Here is a 12,021-nt window from a genome sequence, read left to right on the forward strand (position 1 = left end):
AGTCAGCTCTGAGGAGAGGCTGAAGTTCTCCACGTGGCCTGCCCTGTGTGGGTGCCCCTTCCTCCCTCAGTTTTAGGTCCTCATTTTGGGTCCCGGTTCCTACTCCCCTCTGTCTGTATCAGTTTCAGCCTTGCTCATTGTCTGAGGAGCCATCCAGGCAAGAAGGAAACTCTGGGCCTCTCTCAAGAGGCAGCTCCATCCCTGTGCGCTCCCTCCTGGGCCTGGCCAAGTGAGCCAGTTCCGTACAGCTGAACATCAGCCTGGCAGCTGGCCGGCCTCCTGGACCCAGGGGACTGAGGGAGGATGCTGAACCCAGAGAGGGCCTGCCTGGCTGACCCTGCAGTCTGGGGTCAGTCCCACAGGGTCAGGTCATCAAGGAGGTCAAGTATGCTCACTCCAAGGCTGACATAGGAGAACCCCCGGAGCAGCAGGGCAGCATATTCCCGGTCAGGAGGAAGCCCTGTTGGGGGGGCTAGGGAAGAGCTCCATTTTCCTTCAGCCCCTTGCCATTCTCACTCTTGGGTCTGCCGAACCTTTATCAGTTATGGCCTATTCACTCACTTAGTATTGGAGTACTGAATGATGTTCATCAATAAACATTTCTAGGGTGTTACCCCTGCAAAGCTCTTAGCCGAATGTTCTTCACGGGGGATTTTACTGAATCTTCACAACAACGAGGGTAGATCCTGTTATTATCTCCAGATGATAAACTGAGTCTCAGAGAAGGGAACTGTCTTGCCTAAGGCCAGACATAGGGCAAGGAAGAGCCAGGATTCTATCTGATTTTGAACCTATGCTGTATCCCCCATCCACGTGAAGGGAGAGCTCACCACTGGAAAAAAAGTCGGTTCTTCAATTTAGACTTGATCTCCAATTTAAATCCAAAGCCCACCCACTGGGAAAAGCCACCCTTGAAGCTTTATCACTGTCCTCTACCTTAGTGTGAGTTGATGACCATTGTGACCTTAGCACCATAAATGTTTTCTCACTCACCATCTCATTTAGTCCATGCCAACAAGGGCAGATACGATGGCCATTTTACAGCTGAGGAAACTGAGACCTAGGGAAGGGTGACAATGGGTCCTACAGTACCCTGCACCACACTACGACCCTCCCCTCTGTTGGGTCTCCCATTCCATCCACACCACGAGCCCCTTTCTCTCAGGACCTGTCTCCCAAAGCACATTTTGATAGGAGGAAGAGGAGCCAGCAGGAGGAACCAGGGCCCGGAGAGGGAGGGAGGGTGATGAAGGGGATAAGTGGGTTGTAAGGAGAGAACAGAGACTATCTGGGCATTTGGGCCATTCTGATTGCAAACCTCACGCCCTTGCTAGACTTCCCGAGCTGCCTGAAGGAATGTAAGGGCCACCCTTTGTGAAAGCCAGACATCCGTCTTGCGTCCTCTGCCTTACAGCTCTCCCACCGGCAGCCTATTCTGTAGCCAAAAGACCTCCAGTTCCTTAACCATTCCTCTCAGGACATTGTCTAATTATGGTGAGTGTACGTGGAGAGGAAGAAGAAGGTGCAGAAGACTCAGGGCTGTTTTGGTTAAGTTAAACAGTATAAGCACCGGTGTGGGGGGAAGATGTTTCTGCTAATGGACTATTACAAGTGCTCAACTGGAGAGCCATGGATTGCTCACCGTCCAGTGATGGCGCGGAGTTGAATTTCACTTGATTAAGTAAAATAACCAGATCGGCATTCAACTTTCCAGTGTAACTGGAAAGTAGTCTTTAAAAAAATCAGGATCCACTTTTTTCCTAAATATTTTATTTATTTACTTATTTGAGAGAGAGTGAGAGAGCACAAGCGGGGCGGGGGGGGCAGCAGGCAGAGGGAGAAGCAGGCTCCCCGCTGAGCAAGGAGCCCGATGCGGGACTCGATCCCTGGACCCTGGGATCATGACCTGAGCCAAAGGCAGATGCTTAACTGACAGAGCTACCCAGGCGCCCCCAGGATCCACTTTTTAAATGGAGGTGTCTCCCAAATATTTCAGGGCAGGCCTAGGTCAGGGGCTCTTAACCTTTGTGTGTGCCATAGCCTGCTTTGTCATCTGGTGAAGCCTATAGACCCCATGTCAGAATAACGTTAAATGTGCACAATAAAATAACATAGGCTTATAAAGAAAACCAACTAAATTAAAATGTGGTTATCAAAAATAAAAAATTTTTTGATATAGTAATAGTGTTTCCTAATTGAGGCATGAAATATCAAGATCTAGCAATAAGTCTAACAACCTCTATAATTTTGAAATAGTGATGAGCGTAAACCATATTTTGAAATATCTGAAAAAGCTGTAATGGTGATTTGAAAATATCTGTAATTCTATCATTGACACCATCACAGGTCCTGCCTACATGACTGTGGTTTGTTGCCACATCACTGAAGAGAAAAAATTCAGGTAGAAGTCAGTGAAAATAAAGATGTATTTTTTTTTCCTCTTCCAAATATTTAGATTCCTTGAATTCCATTCTTAGATCTTTGGGGATTCCCACAGACCCCAGATTAAGAACCCCCGATCTAATTCTATCTTGTATTTTATTTTATTTTCTATCTTGTATTTTATAGCATGTATATGTAATTGTATCTAATGTAGTTTTTAAAACCTGATTAAATTTACAAATAAATTACCTGGCAGGTAGTAGATCTCAGTAAAGGAGTGTTTCCTGGGGCTCCTGCTGTGGTTACTCCGCTTAACATTCTTCTGGGGAAAGCGGAGCCTCTGTTTGCTCACCCAGAAGGTGAGGTCCCAGGGCTACATAGAGGCACTGTGCCCCAGAGGCCTGCAGATGGCTCAGCCCTGAGCCAGGTCTTCCTCCACCCGAATGACTTTTGTGCCCCTGCTCACGCTGATGCCACTCATCAGGAGAGGAACCAAGTTAGGTCTGGGGTTATTTTGACCGGACTTCAACCCTGGGGAAGCTCTCGCCTCCCAGGCACTCTGAGGCCCCTCAAGGCCTTCTGTACCCAGGGCCCATGCCTGCATCATGGGAATCCCCCGGAAGCCCTTAGGCGCCTGCTTCCCCTCTTGACTCATTCGCGTGTAGGAGAAGCACAGTCACGAGCCAGCGTGACTAGGTCAGCACCGACAGGCTCACAAGACACTTGGCTGGGAATCAGGCCACAGACATTGGTGGTGAGCTGGGAGGCCTGCAGAGCCCAGGGAGCAAACAGAAGCCTAGAGGAGAGGCCCACTGCAACCCCTCGGGCCCCAGGAAGCGGCGCAGCCAGAACTCAGGCTCTGACTCCCCAGAGCTCATTCCCCCACTCCCCTTGTACAGCCTCCTACCCACTGCGGGGCCGCCCTTCCTCCTGCTCAAATTGTCAATGCCCTGGAGGACTTGCACCCACCCCTGTGGCCCAGGTCTGCCACTGGCTTTCCTCTGCTCCGGGACATTTCCCCCATATCCTTTCCTTTCTGCTTTCTAATCAAAACCCACCTGTTCAAATGACAAAAAATTTAAAAAACAGTTGTTTTGTGTCCCTTTAGCCTCTGCTCTCCGGGACAGCTCCCAGTTATGTGAGGTACATAGAATTTAGAATTAAAGATCTGTATTCAAGCATTGGTGCTCCCCTGCCTCTCTGAGCCTCATTCAGTGTCCTCATCTGCTGCATGGACAAGTTTAAATTGTTGTCTGTGTTTAAACTGATAGCTGTTAGGAGAATCAAAAACATTTTTAGATGTGAAATCACTTAATAAACTATAAAGCACTTTCATAGCTATAATACAGGACTCACGGCTGATGAGTTCCATCAGCAGGGTCTTTCTGGAGAAACGACACAAAGGAATGGCTTTAGTGGTAGTGTTTGGTGGGGAGATTCATCTAGCCGGAGGGCCCTGCCACACGTTCCTACCCTGCCCTAAAATCATATCTCAACACAGGCCCTTGTAGGCAGAGTCTGGTCTGGAATATGGGTAGGAGTTTGAAAACTCCCACGGAATGACCACTACCCCCCAACCCAAGACAGGAAATGGACTGAGTAGTTGTTGGGGTTGATACAGACTTGCTTCTGCTTTAGATGTGATTCACCCAGTTTGTCTCAACCATTGTTGAGGGGAGAGGCGATGGAAGGATGAAACATCTGTTTCTGAGGAGGAAAGCCAGGAAAGTGCAGAGCCTATGTGGCTCACAGGAAGGCGTTTTCAAACCGTTTGTTGGCTTGGGGCCTGCAGTGTGACCTGCTAGGGAATCTTGCAGGGGTTTAGCCCCAGAAGGCCTGGATCCCAGACCCTGCTAAGCCACACCCAAACTGTGTGCCTGCGGTCATCTCTGGGCCTACATTTCCTATCTGTGCAAGGTCTGTGATAATCCCCAAGTCAGCAGAATTATCTGAGCGTTCATGAGTTCACAAAACAGTCAGGTTGCAGGGAAAGGTGCCCACCCGCTCAGCCTCTCAGTGTTCACAGCCTCAATGCAGCCCCCCCCCCCCAGTTCAGCAGTTATTCGGCCTCCTACGTGTCTATCTCCCCATCGGGCTGATTCCTGAGAGAGAGAGAGCAGCTCTTTTTCCTCTTATACTCACATTCACTGTGCACACAGGCCACGTGGAGACAGGGAGGCAGTGCACCTGTGATTACTATTCTAGAACTCACATTGCAGCAGGGCCAGACGCCCAGAAAGGCCCCCTGCTCCCTGTGAGGCCAGGATCGCATGTCTACATTGGTGGTGTTTTCAGAGATTTCATTTAGTGTTCCCCTCCGGGGTCACAGAAAACCTCAGGCCCAGCTAGCAGTTGCCCCAGTGTCTGGGACCACTCCATCAGTGCCCTTTCTCCTTTGGGGCCAGTCTGATTCAAACCCCAGCTCACTTAATAACCATTCTGTGCCTGAGTTTCCTCTTCTGTAAAATGGGAATAATAACTCAATCTACTGCTGGGTAGATGTATATTTAGCTTGATAAGAAACGTCAAATTTGTTTTCTAAGGGGGTCGTGCCAAATTATAACCCTAATAACTGCCAAAGAGATCTTATGGTCCATATCCCCTTCTGCCTCTGTATTGTCAAACTTTGAAACTTTTGCCAGCCAAATGGATGTAAAATGGTATTCATTATGGTGCTTGTTTGCATTTCTCTGAATGCTAATGGAGTTGGTTATGCCTTCATAGGTTTATTAGCCATATATATTTTCTCTTCAATCAAATGCCTGTTCATCATATCTTCTGTTCATTCTTCTCTTGAGATCATGACCTGAGCCCAAATCAAGAGCCAGAGGCCTAACTGAGCCACCCAGGAACCCCTTCCTATGTATTCTTAATACTAATCCTTTGGTTATATAAAATAATTTCTCTTCTCCCAGTTTCTCTTTTCACTTTATTCAAGGTGTCTTTTGATGAGAAGCTCTTCTTTGTAACAAAGTGAGGTGTCAGAAAGTTACATATTTTTCTAAAGGTTTTCATGTTCGGCTTTGAAGTTCTTGGTCACTCCAATCTAGAGTATGTGGTATGAGGTAGGAGTTTTTCTATTCCATGTGGATAACTGAATTTTCTAGGTTGAACAGTCCTAGAGCCAGTCTTTTTCTTTTTCTTTTCCTGGAGCCAATCTTAACTGATTTTGAGGGGGCAGGGATGGAGGGCCCTGCTGATGTCTGACTGACACAGAATTCCCTCTAAGCCTGACCAAGGACCTCCCGAGGGAGTCACATCCAAGGAGGCTAGAGACAAAAAAAAGCCAGACTACATCTTTGCCCAAGTAGCCCCTGCCCGCTTCTGAGCTCAGCATGAATTATTTTATTAACAGGTGTAACATACACATACGGCAAATAATAATATGAATGATAACAATTCAAACAGTACTGAAAAGTAGCAAATGAAAAGTTAAATTCTCCCACCTCCAGAACCACTGCCCAGAGAGGTACCAGTGTGGTAGTAAGTGATTTTTGCTTTTTGTGAACTCTCCCTGACTGCAGATAGTATGTTTAATGCCTGTGTTTCTTGATGTATCCACCCCAGAATAGCTTTATTCATTGTCTGCCGGGAAAAAAAAAGTTCATTTCCTTACATCTACCCTATCTCTCCTCCCTTCTCACCCCATTCTCAGTATTTTTGACTTTTTAAAACTCATTGCTAAAGGTGATGCCAGCTCTTGCAGCTGCTGCCACAGCTCTCTCTCAGGAAGCCCAGCCCTGTGAGGTTGCCGCCCCCCACCAGGAGGATGTTGGAAGGGACATCCCATCACCCCATTTCCTGATTGCAGCCATCAACACTGAACTGGACAGAAGGAAAACAGCCTTTTTGTGGCTGGGGCTCTTGTCAAAAAGGGTGCACTTGGAAAGATGGGGCCCATTTCCTGAGCGGCGGGAGAGCCCTGGGAGAGCGGGAGAAGAATGTTGCTCGTGGAGTCCACCTGGTTGACGCCCTGCCACAGGCTCCTATGTGACCTTGGGCAAGTCTCTTCCCTGGTCCCTCCATCTGTAAAATGCTGATTCCTGAGGTCGCACCCACTGCAAACTCTGAATGCTAAGAATTAGAGTGGCAGCTCAGGGAAGGACTTTCAGATGAGAAGCGAGGCTCTCCTAAGAGACAGTGTGCTGATACAATGATGAGAGGAGCAGCTGCTGTTTCCTCAGTGCCCCCCGTGGGGCAGGCACTATCCAGATGAATCCTCACAACTCTCAGCTGGGCATTATTCTCATTGAACGGATGAGGAAACCGAGGAGCTGAGAGGTCAGACAACTTGTCAGAGGTCACAGGGTAGAAGGTCTTTGCCACCAATCAAATCCATCACGAGTCCTGTTGAAGAACTCAGATATTTGAAAATGCTGAAAACTTCCAGAGTGCCCCTGGGCCTCCAGAAACAGGCTGGAAGGTGGAAGCTTAACCCTTCCTGAGCTCATGGAGACCCTGCCTCCCATACCCACTTCGGGACTGACCCTAGCCCAGGTCCAGTGGGCCATTCTCAGACCAATTCCTTTCAGGGAGCCTTTTGTAGCCAGATAAGAGTGGGGGCTCTTTGGCCTGGGGAAACCTTTGCTCACCTGCAGTGAGGACCCCAAACAGTTCAGAATGGCTTGGGGGCTGTTCTTTCCCCTAGCCCTCCCCAGAGACAGAGCTGTTCACACACACACCCCTACCCCCAATCCACCCAAAGTCTCTGGGGACCCACAGGCCTCAGCCTCAGTATGGCCTGGCATTGGCCCCAGTTGGGGCTGGTCTGCTTCCCTTCAGACCCAAGGCCACAGGCTGGGAAGGAAATGAAGGTGGGAGGGGCCCAGAAACGCTGACTTGGTTGGAAGGCTGCCTGGAAGGGAAAAAGCACAGAAAGGCCCAGCCCAGCGCTACAGGCAAAGCCAGAAAAGCCATCCTGACATCTCTGCGGACTCAGGGCCAGGGGCCTCTCCTTGACCACCCAGCCCTGGCTTGTAGCCAAGAGCCTGGGGGAAGTGTCCTAATTGTGTAAATAAGGGACTGAACTAGAGCCTGGCCATGGTGGCCCAGACCATGGAGCTTTTTCCCCTGCTAGGAGTCAAGTCCGTGGCTGGTAGGCAAAGAAATGCCCCTGTGTTAAAGAAGCTCCTTCCCTCAGAGCCCAGCCTGGGACTCTGCACTTCTGAGCCCAATATAAAGAAATGAATGAAACGAAGAGGCACAAGCAAAACAAACAAAACTTCTTTGCTTTTCTGTGAGGGCAGGAGCCCCTCCAACCTGGAACAAATATAACAAACCCCAGAGCCTAGGTCTGAGCTGCTGAACTCCTCTGATACTGTGGCCTGCCAGGGACAGCTGTCTTGCATGGCCACAAGTGAATTGTCCCTCACTCTTCATGCTGTCCTGGTTACAGCAATGAGACTAGAAATTGTCCATGCAGGTCAGGGTTTCTCAAGCTCAGCACCACTGACATCTTGGGCCAAATGTTGTGGAAGTTGTCCTATGCATTATGGGACGTTTAGCAACATCCCTGGCCTCCACTCTCCCAGTTGTGACAAAAATACCTCCAGATGTTGCCGAATGTCCCCTGGAGGGCAACATGGCCCCCCATTGAGAAATGCTGCCCTAGAGATCCGTTCTTTCTTTTTTCTTTGGTAATAAGACTTCGGATTTCCAGTTGGCACACAGTCACCAGGAAGAAAGACCAAGAAACTGAAAGATCATCCTTGCAGCTAGGTGTGGCCATTTGACCAAAATCTGGCCAACGAGAGGCTGGCAGAAGTGCGACTTCCAGGAAGTGTATTTGAAAGGAAGCTGTGTGTCCTTATGACCCTGTCTCCCTTCCCAGCAGTTAGAGTACAAGTGATGTGACAGGAGCTGAGTTGCTTGCAGGTCTTGAAGTGGGGGGCAAGTGGTAAGATGGGAGAATAGAGAGGCGGAGGTCCTAAGTGACCTTGGAGCTGCTGTAATAGGGATGGACTCTGCAGCTGCACTTGACTCACACGAGAGAAAATTACTGTCACTGTTATCTTGGCCTAAGTACCCCAGGGCCCAGATTTTGGTCTCTGGTGAATTCTCCTGACACCACGGCCTCTTGTCAGTCGCACTCACATCTAATCCTACATCTAAGATACAACTCTACCATACTGCGGCTTCAATCACCCACTGTCTAGATGCCCCGATCTTCAGATTTGTTCCAGCTCAGTTCTAGTAGTTCACTGGACCCCTCACATAGTTGCCATCCTCTCTGCAACCTGTCTCTTCCCCCAGTGCTCCCCATCTCAGGAAAGGGTGCCTCCATAGCTCAAGCACCCTATAAGGCATCAATTTCCCTCCCTCCCACTCCAGCCCTCCCACATCCACGAGACCTCAGACCCTCCATTCTACCTCCTAGAAAGATTCTACTCCTCTACCTCCCGTGTCACTGTCCCAGCTCAAGCCCTCACCCCTCTATACCTTGTCTATTGCCACCTCCTAATTGGTCTCCCTGCCTCCAGTCTCCATCCCCATAGACTGTGTCTGTACTTTTAAAAACCCACCCACGACTCCCCTTGGTCTCTAGGACAAAGTCCAAGTTTTCTGGCCGAACACCACAATCTTCTGCCCCCCCATCTCCCGGGCCTTCACCCCTCCCTCAGCACCTCCCCCTACAGGATACTATACAAAGAATTTGCTTTAGCTCCAGTAGCCTGCTGTTCCCTCTGTCTCAAATGCTTTCCCCAATTCCTCTGTTGGATATTACTCTTCCTTCAAGGTGCAGACAAAAGTCACCTACTCCGTGAGGCCTTGTCTGATCCCTCAGCAAGAGAAGCCTCTTGAGCTCTGTTCTTTGCTGCTGCAGAACGTGCCCGTCTAACAGAGCTTATCCCACTGTGCTCACCGAGGAGGGGTGTCAGTCTGTCTGTCTGCTTCCCCGACTGGCAGTGAGAAGCAACCTGAGGAAGGATCCCATTTTCTTGGAATCCACAGCACCTAATACAAAGTAGGTGCCCAACACACAGTGCTGTTACCTATTTACTAGGCCCTACTCTGTGCCAGGCCCTGAGCTTGATGCTTTATATAAATTGTCTAGCTTTATCCTCAAAATCACCCTGCTGGGAGAGATGAGACTGAGATTCGGAGAGGCCGAGCAGCTGCTTCAGGTCACACTAATCGTGCAGTGTCAGGGACTGATCCGCCAGCTGCCATACTTGGTTCTCCATTGGCCTAGGCCTTCACCCCACTGCCAACCCCAGACGTGGGCTCCAGGGAAGCACCGATCCCCACAGCTAACCAGATGTGGGTGTAGAACAAGTCCTTTGTCCTGTTATTCAGCTAATATGTTGGGGTTTCTTTAAGAAGAAACTTTTAATAGGAAACCAAGGGAAACACCTCCTCCCAATTTAAATATGTGATATACACACATATACATATATATGTACACATACACACACATTTAACACAACCCATGGGCAGGTCCAGGTCCTCCCACTGGGCTGTTACTTCCTCCTCTCTAAAACCAGTGGAGGGACTAGATGGTCTCAGGATTTTGTCAGTCCTGACATCCTATGACTTCATGGTTAGCTTCTCAGGTGGATAGTTGGCTGGTGACTTTTGTTGGGGAAGACAGTACCCTAAGGACACAGCTATGGGAGGAGAGGAATAGGGTTATGCTGTCCTGCAAGCAGTCCAGCCCCCTCCCCTTTATGACTTGATCTGATGGGGCCAAGGGGAAAGAGAGACTTGCCCAGGAGCCTCCTCCAGCCTCCTTTCCCAGGCTCTAAGATGTCCCTGACCAGTCTGAAGACTATATGCTTCCTGTTGGGCCTTCAAGCGTCCTGTCCCCTCCCTTGGCTTCCCTGAGCCACTGGCTGTGTCCTCCTAGGCCCTGGCTCCTCCCTCTCCCCCCCCCCCCCCCCCCNCCCTCTGGAAAGCCCCTCACAACGCAACACAGGAAGGGGAAAGGGGAGGCTGTGGGTGAGTTCCTGCGGAGGCCCCAGCTCAGCTGTAGCTGTTGGAGCCTGTCATTTCCCTTCCTCCGCCCACCCAGCTGGGAGGCAGCAAAGTTTCATCACAGCTGAGTTGTTGTCCTTATAAGGGAAGGGCCTCCTGAGCCTCTCCCTGGCTGGCCATGGCTGGCTGGTGGAGAGCCTGGCCAGCCTGGGGTATCCTGCAGGTGCCAGCAAAGGTGGGGATGCCCCAAGCCCCAAGTCAGCCAGAGGTTTTCTAGGCTCAGCATCCATCTGAAGTCAGACTCTCCAGAGAAAAGCAGAAAGCCCATGGTGGCCGCAGGCCAGGACCCCAGGGGATCAAATCCCAGGTCCTGGTACTAACTTAAACTTCAGTTTACTAACCTGTAAGTGGAGTGAACATAAATTCGTCTTCCCCATGAGGCCACTGTGGTAACGATGGAAGTCAATGTAGGCCTGCCAAATAGGATGTGCCCTGTGAGGCCCGGCTACTGGGGTTTATTAAACATTGTCTATGAGGCTGGCCATGGGCTAAGTGTTCTGTGGCAAACCTGTGAAGAAGGGAGAATTAGCCCATTTTATAGACAGGAAAAACTGAGGCAGTTTGCCTAACGTCACTCATTCATGGCTAGGGCTTGAATCTCGTGTCTGCCTCCAAATCTGAAGCCATGGTTTTTTCTAGTTGTACCCTGCTACTTCCTCCAGGACTTTTTTCCTTTAATAAAATTATGACAATAGGGAGGAATGTTCACCATCATCTCTCTACCACCTCCCCTCGTGTTTCCCCCCAGACTCTCTTCAAAACAACACAGAAATCTCTGCTTGAGTGAGCGTGTGTGGCCTTTTCTGACAGCCAAGTCTTCTATTTCTGACATGTCTTGTGTCAGGGACACAAGAGTAAAGGTTGGAAGGCAGGAAGACAGGAAGACAGGATTTGGAGGTGGGACAAAATACAATGGCTCCAGAAAGACAGATTCCAGGGCCCTGGCTCAGGTGGGGGCAGAGGGAGGGGCAATCCAGATGCTGCCCATCCCCCCAACAATCCCTCCCCCTCTGTCCTGGGTCTTGTCAGAATGTGGCCGCCTTGTGGTTTGTAAAACCCAGAATTTTAACTACCCACAGCACTTCAGGCCACTGAGATACTGCGGCCAGTAGTCAAAAAAAAAAAAAAAAAAAAGGCCGCCTCTTCTCCACACAGGCCCCCCGCCCCCAAGACCAGAGGGAAGGTTGTCATCATATCCTTCCTCAGTCCTGTGGCTGGCCACTAAGACCTTCCCCGCAGCCACCCTCTCCAAAGTGGCCTTCCAGAGGGAACCTCATTTTTGGGCCAGGGTTGTGGGACACCCCTATCAATAAAGGGGTTCCTCTCCCTTACCTTGGTTCTTTCTCAGAGATAAGGGACCTGTGAAGGTGAAATGATTCACCTAAGGTCCCCCAGCTCTGCAGGCCACTCACTCGGTATGGCTGTGACACAGAGGCCAGTGGCAGGGGAATTCAGGCAGGACTCAAGGGTCATTGCCAGTCAGTAGACCCTGGGTCAGGTGCTTCCTGTTATGTTGGCCACCGGGCCTGTCCAGCAGCCCTCACAGGAGGAAGGGAGTCAGCCGTTGGGGAGCACAGCAGTGCTTTTTCACATCAGGAGTAGGGGCATTGTACATCTCCTTTTCATAGGTGAGTAAACTGAGGTCTTCGAGGCTAAGACTCACCA

Source organism: Ailuropoda melanoleuca, chromosome 5, assembly GCF_002007445.2.
Source record: "Ailuropoda melanoleuca isolate Jingjing chromosome 5, ASM200744v2, whole genome shotgun sequence".
Lineage (NCBI taxonomy): Eukaryota > Metazoa > Chordata > Mammalia > Carnivora > Ursidae > Ailuropoda > Ailuropoda melanoleuca.